General features: G+C 44.5%; 1 long non-coding RNA gene across 4 annotated transcripts in view; it reads right to left on the bottom strand.

Annotated features, from left to right (window-relative positions):
• Positions 1–2,764: 2,764 nt before the first annotated feature.
• Positions 2,765–16,688, bottom strand: part of LOC132001350 (uncharacterized) — a 30,213-nt gene continuing 16,289 nt past the window's right edge. For 2 of the 4 annotated variants that reach the window (XR_009399595.1, XR_009399596.1), the window contains exons 5-7: positions 9,560–9,732; positions 8,466–8,545; positions 4,593–4,790 (exon numbers count right to left, since the gene is read on the bottom strand). This is a non-coding gene — a long non-coding RNA (uncharacterized LOC132001350). Of the gene's footprint in view, positions 3,030–4,592; positions 4,791–8,465; positions 8,546–9,559; positions 9,733–11,040; positions 11,181–16,688 lie in introns of those variants that run through there. The other 2 variants (XR_009399594.1, XR_009399593.1) reach the window with 2 other exon arrangements.

Here is a 16,688-nt window from a genome sequence, read left to right as displayed (position 1 = left end):
GTCTGGGGCGACTGGAGGTAGTGCCAGTAGCCATGAATAGTCCTGCCTGTGCAGTGGGGGTCACAGCACTCCTTCTGCATGGTGTTTGCCCCAGAGCGGTATGTCAGGGCCCCCGGGGAGACACTTGTTCACCCCTAGTGGACACTGCCAAAGTGTTTCTGCTGACTTAGACCCCTCTTGCAAGGTGGGTGAGGGCTCTAGCTCCGCAGTACTTTTAAATAAAATGATTCTATGAGGAATGCATAAAACATTGCAAAAAACATTGCTTTCAACAACCTTCAACACTTCAAAAGTATCTCTTGATATGATAATAATTACTATGTAATTAACACGTCTCCACTGAGACTGCCCTTATAGGACCCCTGGTTGGCCTGGTTTGGGTTAAGGTAAATTTGGGGATATAAAATAAGTGAGCTCCTTTGTCATTTTTATCATGGGCAAAATCATCACTCATTTAAAAAGGACTTCTTACCTTACAGTCAGAGTCATGAGATGTTACTCTAATACTCAATTGTGGATCGATTTTTCCCTGGGAGCTGGCAGAACCATCTTATCCCAACCCCATGATGTATGAATCTTGGATGACACAGGAATCTGTATTAATTCTATTAGGTATTCATGTGCACCCAATAAATACACACTGAGCAGCTACTCTGTGTCAGGCACTGGACTAGGCACTGGGGGATCCCACCCCCACCTCCCACCTCCCCCCGCCCTCCACCCGCCACTGGATACAAAGAGCCAGAATGCCAAGGAGAAAGTGACCAAGTCTCAGACTTCACTGAAGGTGTTTCTACAGGGCGGGCCAGGTGCCAGCTTGGGTGGAACTTAAGCGATTTTGGTCGCCTGGGTGGCTCAGTTGTTAAGCGTCTGCCTTGGGCTCAGGTCATGATCCCAGGGTCCTGGGGTTGAGCCCCACATCTGGCTCCCTGCTCAGTGGGAAGCCGACTTCTCCCTCTCCTACTTCCCCCTGCTTGTGTTCCCTTTCTCACTGTCTCTCTGTCAAATACATAAGATCTTAAAAAAAAAAAAAAAGAAAGAAAAGAAAGAAAGAAAGAAACTGTCATATCATCCAACTGCTTGTTTTCTGTCTGGATAGAGACGGCATATCACTTGAGGGCAGATTTTGTTCTCAAATCATTTGAGTATCCCCTCAATGTAAGCCTCTCAGATACCCACTATCTAAAGGGACAGAAGAGACAAAAACCTCTGGGTTGGACAAAGCCTGCCCTTTTATGAACACCCCCAGGAAGAAATTGGGCCAAACTGCTTAAAGCCAAGGAACCTCTTGGAACCTAGAAATCCTAGACCCCGACATGGTTCTAATCTTCCCAATTGTTGAGATGGTTCCGGGTGGTGGTACCTGGCAGGAAAGGGTCCAAAGATACCCCAGAAAAATTTGTTAAATCCAATGCTAGGGTCTAGATGGTTGACCCAAGAGTGCTGATTCTGGTACAGTAAGCAACTGAGGAGATAAGCTTCTCCCTCTCTACCCACCAGGCTTGCACAAAGAACCTACTTTGGGAACAGGGGCTGAATATGTGCATGTGACCTTGGAATCCAAGCATAGAGCATCTTTAGCTGAATATAACTCAGGAGAGAGTGGGATGTGAACATCTAAAAGCTGAGTTCCTATTCACACTTCGAGCTGCTGAAGACTTTCATACCAATTGCAGGCTTAGCAGATATCGTTGGTTATTATAGCACTCTCTGCATCCCATATTCCCTGCAGATCCCTTTACTATTCTTGGGCATATGGGCTTCTGGGGCCTTCCTGCAGGAAGGGAAAATGGTCTGCTCTGTGGATCCCGCTTCTAAGTTCATCTCAACCAACCTTAGCCCTTAGGAGTGGGTCACCGCAGAGGGCTCCTGTGGGGGGTGACAAGCTCACCTAGCTAGCGAGCAGAGAGCAGAGAACAGCACATGGTAAGGAATATGGGCCAAGCTTACCGGAGCATTCTGTCCTGGGTTGAAAAGACAACAGAGTGAATCTGGGCATCTCCCAACATGCCTGTATCTTGACTGGTGTTACGGCCATCCAGGCTGCTGGCCTCCATGTTTTCCCCATCCTCCTGGAAATCCCCTGTACCTCCCTCCAGTGTTGAAACTTCTGTTCCTCTTACACCTTTCCTTTCTCGGGGAAAGTCTGCATGGAAAATACATTCTTGAGACTTTGGTGTCTGAAAATGTCTTGATTCTATCTTTGTGCCTTTTTTTTTTTTTTTGTAATTTGGCTGGGTATGGAACTACAGGTTAGGGAACATTTCCTTTCAGAATTTGGAATATGTTGCCCCATTTTCTTTTTGTTTCCAGGGATGCTATGGAGAAGTCCACAACCCTTCTAATTTCTGATACTTGTATGTGACGTTTTCTTTCTCTAGAATCTAGTGGGCTCCTTATTTTCTCCAATTTTTGGAAAATTTCCAATCATGTACCTCAGTGTGGATTTATTTTCATTCACCGTGACCCAACATTTGATGTATTCTTTGAAGCTGGAACCATTTGTCTTTTTTTAATCTCTGGGAAATTTGGAGAAATACTTTCATTTGTGATTAACCCCGTTTTGTCTTGTTTTCACTTCTCTCCCCACCTCCCGCCCGCCCTCTCTCTCCCACAGGCTGGACTTCTTGGACTAGTCTTTTATTTTCGCTTTCTTTTCTAATTTTTTTAATCTCTTCCACTTTTTGCTCTACTTCCTGAGATATTATATTGAGCTTTTCATTTCTGCTGTTCTTTTTTTAAAAGATTTTATGTATTTATTTGACAGAGAGAAATCACAAGTAGATGGAGAGGCAGGCAGAGAGAGAGAGAGAGGGAAGCAGGCTCCCTGCTGAGCAGAGAGCCCGATGAGGGACCCAATCCCATGACCCTGAGATCATGACCTGAGCCGAAGGCAGGGGCTTAACCCACTAAGCCACCCAGGCGCCCCCATTTCTGCTGTTTTTAATTTCCAAGAATTTCATTTTGGCCTCAGAATGCTCCTTTTTTGTTTCTCCCGGTTCTTTCTTCTTGGATGCAGTATCTTCTCCCTGTAAAGATATAATAAATATACACTTTAATTCTTCTCTTCTCCCATGTTCTCAGTTCTCTCCACTTGCTACTTTGTTTGTTTGTTGTTTTGGTGTTTATCTTCCACATAATTGGCTCTCCTCAGATGTTTGGTAGCATTGGGATATCCCATCATGATTAAGAGTGTGGATCTGGGGCGCCTGGGTGGCTCAGTGGGTTAAGCTGCTGCCTTCGGCTCAGGTCATGATCTCAGGGTCCTGGGATCGAGTCCCGCACCGGGCTCTCTGCTCAGCAGGGAGCCTGCTTCTCTCTCTCTCTCTCTCTGCCTACCTCTCTGTCTACTTGTGCTCTCTCTGTCAAATAAATAAATAAAATCTTTAAAAAAAAAAAAAAAAAGAGTGTGGATCTGTTAATCTGATGGGAAACCTTAACCTGATTTAAAACTCTAGGCAAGTGGGTGGAGCTTCAGACTTTGTGCCAGGATGTAGGATTGTAGGAGAACCTCCTATGTCAAGTATTCCTAGGTCTGTCACTCTTGAATTACACAGAGTCCCCAAGTACTCTTAATGTTTAAAAGAGTGTTGACATATAAAAAGTGCTCAATATGTGTTACTCTTATTATTGTGGAAATATGTACCCCAAGATGCAAATATATACATAACTCAAGTAATCGAAAGCTCAGAGAAGCTTATAAAGGTACAATCATTCTCTAAAATTTGGGCACAAACTTTAAATGGTGGCTTCGGTGCTTCCTGATTGGTGGATGGAGGATGGAGAGAACAAACGGAATGAGGATGCTGGGGGCCAACACAGGAGAAGATGGGCGGCAGCTGGATGAGAAGGAGAAGGGGGCTAGAAGACGCGCCAAGTTGCCAGGGTAGCTTCCAGAGAATGCTAGTGGTTTCCTCATTAAGCTTGTGTCTAAACAGTCTTCATTTTTACAGTTCTAGTGGATTGGGTTCTGGCACGCTTGGGGACGAATTTGTTAATTAGCTCCATGGCTCCTTGGGTGGCTGTCCATTTTATGGGTGATGGCACCAGAGGCCCAGCTCTGCCAGGGGAAAGAAGGAATATTCCATTCATTGGGATATGGGTTATTAAGCCAGTCTTTCTTCCTGTCACAGATTGTGAATAACACTGTGTTCTCTTCCAACCCCTTCGCTGCCTCCTCTTCTGTCCACAGCCAGAGGAGGACAGTGAGTCTAGCAAAGCCTCGTTGTTCTCAGTCTGGTGGGTGCTGGCCTGTGTGGCCCTCAGTAATTGGAGAAGGACCTTTTTCCTTCTTCCCACACCTGTCGATCCCCAACCACCTGGGAGTCCCCTCAAGAAAGCTGACCTGCAGCTTCCGCAGTGCTGGGCCACTGGCCAGAGTGGCGGATTCCTCCCGGGAGCTGGTGCAGCCCTTGGCAGGAGATCAGCCCTGCAAGTCATTGATTTCAACTACTCAGCATCTTGTCTCGGCAATGCTTGTGCGTCTGCCTCTCTCGATTCAATTGTAATAACTTTATTGGCACAAAGAGATGGAGAAAGGATTGCCAAAGTCAATAATCAAGTTTCTGCGACTGGGATGATATGTGCGTGTTTATTTATTTATTATTTAGGGGCTATTTCATCAAGATAAGAAGCATGGGCTCCCATTGTGTATTCTCTTTGGATTGCTCTCCAATAAGACAGTTCCTGCTGGGAGGCCGGAGTCAGATCTTTCCTCCCAGTGATGCAGCCTCATTATTTTCTCTTCTTGTTTTATTCTTGTTTGTTTCCATGTCTTTTTCATGCAACTTCTTGAATGAAAAAAAAAAAAAAAAGCAAGGTAAGCAAATACTGAGCACCTACTATGTCCTAGGCGGGACCAGAGTATTCAAAAACAGACCTATTTATTTGTTCTAAAGTGGGAAAAAAAAACTGAGGCAAGCCATAATGAAGTGATTACATGATGTTACCCATCCATCCAAGAGGACATGCTTTCTATACATTAGAGAGGAAAGAAAGCTGAAGGGTTATATGTGCAGGTGTCCAGCTCTGCCTGACTAGATGTGATTTGGGGCAAACTACTCTGTGCCTGTTTCCTCACTTACAAAAAAAGGGAATGGTAACAGTAGCACCTGCCTCTTAGGGTTGTTATAGAAATCATGCAAGATTGAACATAGCACTTAGAAAAAGCCTGGCACTTAGTAAGCACTACTAAATATTAGCTGCTGTTGTTGTTGTTGTCATTATTATTATTATTATTATTATTATGATTTACAGAGATCTTAACAGTTTTCTCATCCAAGCTCTTCCTCTTCATAATGAGGACGTAGAAGGCCAGAGAGACTGACATGCCCAAAGTCATAATTTGGTCTCTCTCTCTCTTTTTTTTAAGATTTTGTTTATTTACTTGAGAGAGAGAGAGAGAGAGAGCACGAGAGGGGAGAAGGTCAGAGGGAAAAGCAGACTGCCTGCTGAGCAGGGAGCCCGATGTGGGACTCGTTCCCAGGACTCCAGGATCATGACTCCAGGATCTTGACCTGAGCTGAAGGCAGTCGCTTAACCAATTGAGCCACCCAGGCACCCATAATTTGGTCTCTTTAACTGCAGACAAGAATGTTAATTACCTCTACACCATGCTGCCCCCTTGGTCAAGGTGTGAGTTTTGATTCTGGAAACTCAAGCAAAATTTTGACAAAGGATTCCTCTCTAGCCCACCTGATTCATTGGATAGCCTGGCTGATCTGCCCTCCGCCCAAAACCTCCAGACATCAGCTACCATGTGGATGGGTGGGACACCAGAAAACTCTCTTGGCATCAGTTCCCCCAACAACTGTTGTTAATACACGTGGCAGGGCCCTGGGAGTTTGCGGGGCAAGAAGCAAGCAGGAATCAGGAGGCCCTGTCTGCTCAGGGTCTTGTTTTGAGGAGTGTGGGGCTGGGTTGTTGATAGCCATGGAAGAGACTAGGAACTGGACCCTCTCTCTTTCCCTGCTCCACAACCGTAAAGTTCAAACATGGAGGTGGCAGGGGAGAGGGGTATGTTGCGCTCTAATGTAGCTGTGAAGTCACGGAAACACAGAGAACCTGCTCTTCTGATAGTCCTAGAGCCCCTCAGGTATAGCCTGTCACCCAACCATTTTGAGCAGGTGGAGCTAAGAGGCAGGTGGCATGGGCCCAGGGCAGATCAGAGGAATACGGGCCCAGGCCCCCAGGGGGCAGCTCTACTGGCAGCAGCAAACTTACAGCTTTGGCACAGCTGATTTTTTTCTCTTTATTGTTTTATCACAGATACGTGTGGGTGCAGTCCTGATGCTCTTTGTCACCCAGCAAAATCTCCTAATTCCCGCAGTCAACTGTCTGCACGTCCTGGGAGAGGCAAGAAGGGCTCTGTGCATCTGTCTGCATGCCCTCCGGGGGCAGGAGCCAGCTCTGTTTGCCTCCAACGGTCTGCCACTCTCTGTAACTCTTCGTTCATCGATCCCTGGGAAAACTCTGATGGGCATTTTGCCATTCAGCGGTACAGGAGCAGCTGCCAAGGCAGTTGGGCATGGAAAGGAAGAATGTTATAAAAACAAGAGAGGAAGTTTGGCCTCTCACACTGAGAGAAAGGAAGGATGGGGAATTTACGGTGAAGAATGGGAGAGGGGTGCCATGGTGAGAAAACCGGACTTGGCATTCCTGCCTGGAAGAGTGGGAGGGGCTTGGAGTGGGTCCATAGCAGGGGACCAAGGAAGGGCAGGGATGGTGCCATTGGTGATGGGTAATGAGGAGTCCGGGGTGGCTGCTAGCGTAGGACTAGCAGGTGGAGGAGGGGCATCTAGAAGACTGTTCCATTTTCCCTTTTTCAGGATTGGTATGTCCTGACTTCACCAGCAGGGAGTAGTGCTTGGCAGTGCCTTAGGGATGTTTCAGCTGATGCCTCTTTTCAAACCAGCTGCTGGAAAATGGTACTGGGCTCAATCTGTGAGTTTGAAAATGACCGTTGCCTCTGGAGGAGAAAATGTCTGCTCCTTAAACCTCACGGAATGCACTATTTTGAATTCAGTTACTCCAATCGGGAAGCAAGAGCCACCATGCTGTTTGGACTTATCGGCAATTAAGTTTTTAAGCCAACATTTGTAAAGTGCTATTTAATGTAAAACAATCTTACACATAATCCACTTGGTTTTGAAAATAACTCCAGTAGTTCCATTTTGTAGAGGTCAAATTGAGGTTTTAAAAAAGATACAAATAAGGCCACATAGCTAACAAAAGTCCATCAGACTTCCCAATTTTACTCTTCTGTTTTGCTTATTTCCTCACACTAAATGCCCCCCCCCCATACCAATCAGTGATATCATAAGGCTATAATTTGGAGCCCATGAATGAGTGACAGGGCATCAGTGAATCTATCCTAAAATTATTTGTAAAATTTGCATGAAAGTGACTTGTGTGCACTTTTTTCTGTGGAGGGGGTCCATAATTGGAGCAGATTTATAAATGTTTCCATGATAGCAAAACATGAAACAAAACATCATAAAAGGAAAAGCTGTTTGGCTCACACTTCTTATGCTCCTAACACCTGTCTCCCGCGTACAACAGTATCACAACAAACCAAAATGAAATTGTTAACACAAGTGTAACAACTTCTAAAAGCCGTGTGAAACAGATCAATTGAATCTTCAATTCTATTGGAATTTGGGGCTCTGTGTAGGCAGAATGTAGCTGTCTTGTCCTAACTGCTTCCTGGGTCTTTGCTCCCATTCCCACCCAGCCTGGGGAGGGGAGACAGCACACAGGCAGGAGACAGTGTTTCTGGTTCTCCTCAGGATGCCATCCTTCACAGACTTCTACAGACACTCTTGATTTCCCACTCAGAGTCCCACTTTGTTGTTTGCTTTCCAACACGCACATTCCTCAGTGTGGCCATGGGCTCTCCTGACTTTGGCCCTATTCCCAGACCCAGCACATCAGTCTTGATAAACTGACGAATCATGGTAATTTTATTCCCCTTGCTAGGAACTGGCCTAAGAAAGAACATGTAACTTAATTCTGACTGATGAGATTGGAGGCTCACTCTTCTGGGGATGCTTCTGGGAAAGGTTTTTTAGCTTTTGAGAGAACTGAAAAGAATACAGCCATCTCCTTTCTACCTCTGAACATGGCTGTGGACAAATATGGTCACTGGAGCTCTGGCAGCCATCTTGAGGCCACAAGGAAAAATGGCCGACATGGCAAAGGCAGCTGAGCAGAAAGTACAGAAAAACCCCTGGTCCTTGACGAGGCTGTTGAGATACTGAAGTGACTAACCAAGGAGCTGCCGTCCGATGCTTGATGATATGTGAGATAGCAATTGACCTAATAGGTTAAGCCATTTTGAATTGAGTTTATGATCACTTGTCGGCATAGCCATCCTAATTAATTTACATTAGTCCCATGCTATGCGACTACCTTCTATGAAATGTCTTAAAGTAAGATAATTCTCTAAGTTTTAAGGCTAGACTCACCTTGTAGAAAATAAAGAGCCAGCATCCCCAGATGAATGACCAAAACAGGAAGTGCTGGGTAAAGTCTCGTGCTTTAATCTCTGTAACGCAAAATTCCAAATTTCAGAAGGGACCTTGGGGATAATTTAGATGACTGTTAAACTGACATCTACAATCATGTAGGGATACATTAGAAGCCTACAGATATCTAACTGAAATTCAGTTAGAATTTTGTTTTACAATTAAAAATTCCTTGATTAAAAAAAATCACAGTTAAATATTTCACACACCAAATGTTTATATACTGGAAACAACTGGCATCTTTAAATTGGGCTTCTAGCTGTACATGCTTCTATGTATATAGTTCCTGCCATAAATATTTTGTAAATGTTGGTTGATTCAGAATGTCATGGCTCTGTGCAGGTCCCTTCTGTATTATTATAGTTTGGGTTTTGTTTTTTTTTAAATGCAGGCCTTCCTGTGTCTATTTACATAAAATCAGACACATGAGTATCAACTATAGCATGCATGGGCCTAAGAAATTAAATGCCAGCTGAAATATAGATTTGCCCAGCACCTTGTAAGATCACAGTACAGTAATTAGTCTTAAAATAGCAACTGGACAAAGGTTGCTGGGCGATGATCACTGCACATTACAGTTTCAGCATCTATAGTAGGATCCGAATGCTTCTCTTCCTTCCTTTTAAAGGCTGAATGAGTTTACCTTGGCAAGATGAAGATTCTGGGTTAATCCTAGGGAACTGATCAGCAAAGACACTGAACCTGAGAGGAGTATTCAATGTTTCAAGCAAAGTAGGCTTGTCTATTTTACATTTTTTAGTAAATATCTAACAGAGAGAGGCGATGGAGCAGCTGGGACATCATTGGACATCTCACCGTTGCTAACAATTGTTGTCATCATGTGTCTAGCATTATTCTGGAGCCTCACCTGTATGGACAGGTGTAAGCCACCCACAACCTTCCAAGGTAGGTACCATTAAATGTGCCCATTTTTACAAGCAGAAGACACCAAAACAGAGGCACTCAGCCAGCAAGGGGTAGTCTCAGGATTTGAACTCACAAAGTGTGCCTCCAGAATCTGGACTGTTTCTCACCACATTAGATGTTTCCTTGAGCAATGAAGATTTCCTTGGTTGAAGAAACTGTTCACCGACTCCCTCCCTCCACACTGGACATTCTCCACTTGAGGAAGGAGAGTAGGTCTCACAGGCTGGTATTGAATCAATGTTGAGGGTAATTGTCATGCTCTTCTTTCAAACTTTCTGACCTGAAAATGATAGATGCTGGCGAGGATGCGGAGAAAGGGGAACCCTCCTACACTGTTGGTGGGAATGCAAGCTGGTGCAGCCACTCTGGAAAACAGCATGGAGGTTCCTCAAAATGTTGAAAATAGAACTGCCCTATGACCCAGCAATTGCACTACTGGGTATTTACCCTAAAGATACAAACGTAGTGATTTAAAGGGGCACGTGCACCCAAATGTTTATAGCAGCAATGTCCACAATAGCCAAACTATGGAAAGAACCTAAATGTCCATCAACAGATGAATGGATAAAGAAGATGTGGTATATATACATAATGGAATACTATGAAGCCACCAAAAGAAATGAAATCTTGCCATTTGCGACAACATGGATGGAACTAGAGCGTATCATGCTTAGCGAAATAAGTCAAGCAGAGAAAGACAACTATCATATGATCTCCCTGATATGACGAAGTGGTGATGCAACATGGGGGCTTAAGTGGGTAGGAGAAGAATAAATGAAACAAGATGGGATTGGGAGGGAGACAAACCATAAGTGACTCTTAATCTCACAAAACAAACTGAGGGTTGCTGGGGGGAGGGGGGTTGGGAGAAGAGGGTGGGATTATGGACATTGGGGAGGGTATATGCTTTGGTGAGTGCTGTGAAGTGTGTAAACCTGGTGATTCACAGACCTGTACCCCTGGGGATAAAAATAAATGTTTATAAAAAATTAAAAATTAAAAATTAAAATAAATAAATAAATAATTAAAAAAAAAAAAAACTTTCTGACCTGAAATTGCAGGGTGAACACCCTTGTACATTCACAACATCTCATGTGTGTGAATTAGGAATCTCTCAATGTTATGCAGCTAAAACAATACTATGTTGACTGACGAGGCCAAGGTAAGACTAGCAACTGCTTTGGGTTTCCCTTGTTTTCAAATTTTAGATATTCCTTGCAACAACCTCTTTTTTGTGACATGGCGACTTCGTAAAATGAACTTACAAAGTACACGAAGGGTAATGGTCACATCCGTCAGACCTGTCCCTCCTGTTTCACCAGACTCTGCAGCTGGTTTAGGGCAAATATCAGAAAAGCACTTAGAAGCAAGGAGTAGAAACTCAGTGGTTTAAACAAAGAAGGGTTTGTGGCTCTTGCAGAAGGAGACGCCAGGAGGTAGATGGTGCTGGTGGTGGTCTGGCTTCTCCACATGTCGGCCAACATCTCTGACATTCTCTTGGCCTTTCCCCACAGACCCAAGCAGGCTGATGTCAGTGCAGCCAACACCATCACCCTCCAGACAGAAAAGGAGCAAGGAAGGTACGTACCTCCTTTGCCCCTTCCATCAGGAAAGCAAAATGTTCACAGAAAACTCCTACAGGATTCTGTTGACATCTCACTTACTTCAAAACTGTCACCTGGTCACTTCCAAGGGAGGGTGGCCAAGAAAGTACTTCACTTCCCTGGGCTTTAGAAGCAAAGTGGATGAAAGAAATGAGGTTAGAAATGGATGCTGAGTCAACCAGTCTACTGTGTCTGCTACAAAGGAAAACAAAGACTTTCTGGGTCACCTGGGGTACATGTCCTTTAGGGAACCAAGCAATATCGGCTTTGAGGGATTTAAAAAACAGGACACCCATGCACGCATTTAAGAACATTTGGTTAATTGCTTATTTTGCATGTAACACTGTACTGGGTCCTGGGAAGTCTCAGAGGTCTCGCGTTAGAGGTTCCCCCACCTGAAGAAGGAAGAGATGAGCTCGCTAACCAATTTTTCATCGTGCTAAGGAATCACGGGAAATTCTCAATCTCCATTTCTGTGTTACAAAAGGACTGGCTCTCTAAGGACACAGGAAACCTTAGAGCTCTCTGATTTTTGTTAAGATTTTTATTTTTATTAAGATATTCTCTGTCCCTGCTGCAATGTCACTGTGAGGGTTTGCTGTCAGCAACATGTAATGGCCCACATTTCCCTAGCAGCTTAAGTCATCATTACATTAATTTGATGTGATGGAGCAACCAGAATGTGGCATGGGAATTGTATTTTAATGGGAAACAGCACTCCAACCTTCAGAAGCAAGGACAGATGGAAAAAGCTTGGAAAAGACCCGGAAAAGTCAACATTAATAGGAAATAAGAATTTAGAACTTAGGGGAACTTGGGTGGCTCAGTCAGTTAAGCATCTGTCTTCAGCTCAGGTCATGATCCCAGGGTCCTCGGTCAAGCCCCGTGGCAGGCTCCCCACTCCAAGGGGGGTCTGCTTCTCCCCCTCCACCCTCCCCTACCCACTCCCGCTATTTCTCTCTCTCTCTCTCTCTCTCTCTCAAATAAATAAATAAAATAAAAAGAATTTATTTGGAGCTAGCATTAAAAAACAATTTATAAACACTTTTCATCCTTCCAAGATTCTAACACTGTTTAGACACCTTTTCAGGAGTGAGTGGCCTACCTGTTTCTGAAGGTGGCTGCTCTTCATTTAACTTCAGGTGCATACCCTGAGTGACCTGGTAGAAACAGTCCTTCATACATTTCATAAATCTTTAATGAGCACCCTTTACGTTCCAAGCACTGTAGTGGGTCCTTGGTCTCTTATCTGGGATGCTTATGTCTACTGGAAGAGATGGGTACCTTGACTAAACACTGAAATTCACTGGGACAAGTTGCCCTAATAGAACGGTGAACCAGGTACAGAGAAAGTACTGCGAGATCCAGGTCAATCCTGCCTGTTGCAGGTATGGGACATGGAGAGCATTAACTGGCAGAGGAATGGGAAGAATCTTCACAAGCAGAGGAAAAGCAACCTTTGAGTAGCAGGACATGTGCAAAGGCATGGAAATATGTTTGGAAAATATCTTCTGGATTACAGCGTATGTAGGGGAGAAGGCTGGGTAAAGGACTCAAGGGAGTCCAGCTTGTTTTGAAAGTGTTTTGGGTTGCCTTACATACAGAAGCATAGGCTAGCCAATTAAGGCAAAACTGTGCTGGCTATTGGTTTTCCTTGGCTTTTCTTTGCAACCAGCTTTCATTTCTACCATCTGGGTCCTTTATTACAGGGACCAGAAGCCTGAGAACTAGCCATCTCATGCTCCTCTCTGTCCAGGGCTCTGGACACAATTCGTCAGCCAGTGAGACACTCTTGCTTAAGATTTGGAGATGGAAGGGCCTGGGAAGCACACAGTGTTGGTCTGCTTCTGGCAGCAGCTTATGGGTGCTTGGGCTTTGGCTGAAACAAGGATTTAACAAAATCCTCAAGGCACCCTGCAGCTGTCCTCTTCACTGCTATCCTACAGATCATCAGTGATCATCAGTGGAGGTTTTCTGCAGTTTCCTGATCCTGCTGGAAACAACTTCTTAACTGTAGGAACACAGCTGCAGTGGTGAACCCAAAAGCTAACAGCTTCTTCTGACTTCCACTAAAATCCCATTTTCCTAATAGTCTTGGAGGCACCTAATCCCCTCTATGAAATCTCTCTGAACTTCCCCTGCTACAGTATCGATATACAGGAAGGTTAAGGACCAAATGACCCCTAACTGCAGCCCGTGTTAACTGTCTCCATAGAAAATCTAGAGTTACCTTTTAGAACTAGAAAGAAAGTTCATCACGGTTGCTGGATGCTAAGACTGTGCTATTAAAAAACAAAAACAAAAACTAGTGCACAAGTCACAAACCCGGATGTAATCTTGATTGCCCGTCACCTCTCACACCCAATCACCAAGTCCTGCTGATTAGACCTACTTGACCTTGCACAAAAGCGTCAACCCCGGCTCCCACCCTAATCAGACCACTAACACGTCTCCCCTACATTACTAACTTAACCCATCTGGGCTGCTATCGAGAAAATACCACAGACTGGGTGGTTGATAAACGACCCAAATGTTTCCTCACAGTTCTGGAGGCCGGGGAGTCGTGGATCAAGGTGCTGACAGATTGAGTGTCTGGTGAGAGCCTGCTTCATGGTTCAGAGGTAGATGCCTTTTCACAGTGTCCTGACTCGGTAGAAGGGACCAGGGAGCTCTCTGGCCTATTTTATAAGGGCACTAATCTTACTCACGAGGCCTCCACCCTCATGACGTAATCACTTCCCACAGGTCCCACCTCCAAACCCCATCACACTGGGGGTTGGGTTTCAACATATGAATTTGGCTAGGGGAGGCACGGAAACGACACAAACATTCAGTCCATAGGAGCTGCCTTAACATCCTAACAGGTCTTCTGGATGTCGTTTTACCTTCCTGCATTCTTCACTACACAGCTGGAATGGTCTTCCTGAAACATGAACTCAACCCACGCATTCTCCCGCTTCGAAGGCTCCTCATCACTCTGAGGGTTAATCCCCAACTCTTCAATGTGGTTTACAATGTCCTTCACAACCTGCCCTCTGTCTCCCTCTCTAGTTTTTCTCTCTCTACACCACACTCCTCTTTTGAGAGCTCTAGCTTGACTGTCATTCTGTCATAGTCTCAAATAGCCCTTTGCATAAAGTTATCTCTCAGAGCCTTATCTTTCTCCTTAGCCCCTCCCCCTCCTCAGCTCCTAATTGAGCTTCAGGCTGAGGATGGGACCTCACCGTCTCTGACTTAGCAACCTGGGCTCTCCTAATCCCCCTGGCGCCCCTGTCCCACCACAGCCCCTTCTATCCTTCATTGTTACTGCTTGTTGAATTGTTGTTCGCCATCAACCAACTGCAAGCTCCACGAGGCTGGGAATGTGTAAATCCTTGGACTTCTAGTGCTGACACACGGAAGGAGCCCATTAAATATTTGTTAAAAAGAAACCCATACTCTAGGCCCTCTTCAGATGTTAGATTGAGGGGTAACGGGTGAGCAAGAGAAGGGAGGTCATGTCAAAGACAACCAAGCTCTACTGATGGGTTACTGTGCTACACGAACCCCCACAGGGGACCACAGGGAAGCTCATTTCCATATCAGCAAACCCCAGGATGAGGTGAAGCACTTGTCTTGGGCATAAAATTTGGGGAGGAACCAGAAAGTTCAGTAATCAAGACAACACTTTAATGAATATTAAAGGGCCATATTAGAGGCAAAAAGAAAAAAAACTGGGAAAAAATACGGATCCTGACTATATTTAATATTTGTAAATTTTAGATATTTTGTTCTTCAAGGTGTTTTTACATTAATTTTAATTTTTTATCACTTTGTATTAAGATATTCTGTTTACTTGATTACCGTGTGTGTTGGCATGCTCTGAATGTCTGCACTTCAGTCAAGTTCATCACTCACCTAACTAGAGTCCCAGCTCATCATCTGTAGACTGTTTTACCAAACTCTGATGCGAGGGCTTGTTGTTTCCTTGTTCAGTATTATGTGCAATGTGTTTTTTTTAAAAATATGCCCTTTCTGGGCGCCTGGGTGGCTCAATGGGTTAAAGCCTCTGCCTTCGGCTCAGGTCATGATCCCAGGGTCCTGGGATTGAGCCCCGCATCCCTCTGCTCAGCGGGGAGCCTGCTTCCTCCTCTCTCTCTTTCTACCTGCCTCTCTGCCTACTTGTGATCTCTGTCTGTCAAATAAATAAATAAATCTTAAATAAATCAATAAAAATACACTCTTTATAAATGAGGGACCTTCCTTTTACTCCTGGCTTACTAAAAATATTTATTAGGAACAGTCACTGAATTTGAAAGCAAGTGCTTTTTCAGCATCTCTTGAGATGATCATGTAGTATTTCTCCTCTAATGTAAGAAGGTAGTGAATTACATGGGTAACAGTAAGAAAAGTTGTTCTCGATTTTTTGTTATCATAAACAAACAATAAGCACATCTATGAGACCATTTTTTCAGTCATTCGAATTACAGCAATTAGGCCAAACCCCGGGCAGAATCACAAATGGAATTAATGGGTTGCCATTTTATTTGAAGCTTTGTCATTTTGAGCTTTTCCCAAATAAACCACACTTTCAAAAAATGTCAGTATCAATAGCAGCAGTCTTCCCTCACGAGTGGTCTGGGGGGATTTTGACACATTTTCACTTCCTACTTCCTCTCTCACCGTTTTCTGGCCCAGGTCGTGAGTGAGTGAGGGTCAGGCAGGAGTAACAGTGCAGGAACTGTTAAACCTGATGGGAACTTTCAGTACGTTTGCTAGGAAATAAAAGAAAATGCCCCACTCAACCGTACTTCAAGCAAAAATTTAAAAAGAGAAATAAGAAATTTTAAAAAAGAAGAAAAGAGAGAATCCCCACATATGGCAGGATTCTGTCAGGGGAATTTGCTACTTTAGAACCTCCCAACATGTGTGAGTGTTGCAGAAAAAGAAAGTTGGAGCTTAGGTAGGAGAAAAGGTAGCCAGCTCTTTCATGTCTTCTCTTCATATCTTGGCTGGGAGTGTGGAGTAGAGACAACTTCATGACTGACTCACCAAACGGCAGGCAGGTCAGCCTCTTCTCTCCTTTCTAGGGGCATCTGTGGACTGTGGCTTAATTAGATAAGTCAATGTGAAGTCCTGCATGGGAATGAGACAGTGGCACGTGCAGATGCCAAGGAGGTGAGCAAGGTTGCCCAGGAGGCGTGTGGACAATGGCTGGGGCAGTGCCCAGGACCCCAGTGTAAGCTGCTTGAGAGCAGGGGCGTCATTGTCTGTCTGCAGGGCTGAACCTGCCAAGCTTCATATAAAGCCTGACACACAACAGTGCCCAGTAAATACCTCACAACAAATAAAAGAATGAACCACCAAGTCCTATTAGACTCCACCATCAAGGACTGACCCGAGGAGAGGAATATGAGAAATGAGAAGAAAATCCGGGGACACGGTACCATGACTGCCAAAGGAAGAATGTGTTAAGTGGAGAGAACAGACAACATTGTGTCAAATTATGCAGAGTAGTGGAAGTCAGCGCAGGTACAAAACAGCCAATTTGATGTAGAAAAGAAAAACATCACAGCAATGACTTAGAAGATAAGGGTTTTGATGTTATTGTTTTGTCTGTTTGGTGCATGGTTGGAAGTTCAGAGGGGCAGTG

Source organism: Mustela nigripes, chromosome 14, assembly GCF_022355385.1.
Source record: "Mustela nigripes isolate SB6536 chromosome 14, MUSNIG.SB6536, whole genome shotgun sequence".
In the NCBI taxonomy this organism is placed as follows: Eukaryota; Metazoa; Chordata; class Mammalia; order Carnivora; family Mustelidae; genus Mustela; species Mustela nigripes.
The sequence above is the reverse complement of the archived record's forward strand: the minus strand, read 5'-3'. Positions and strand labels throughout refer to the sequence as shown.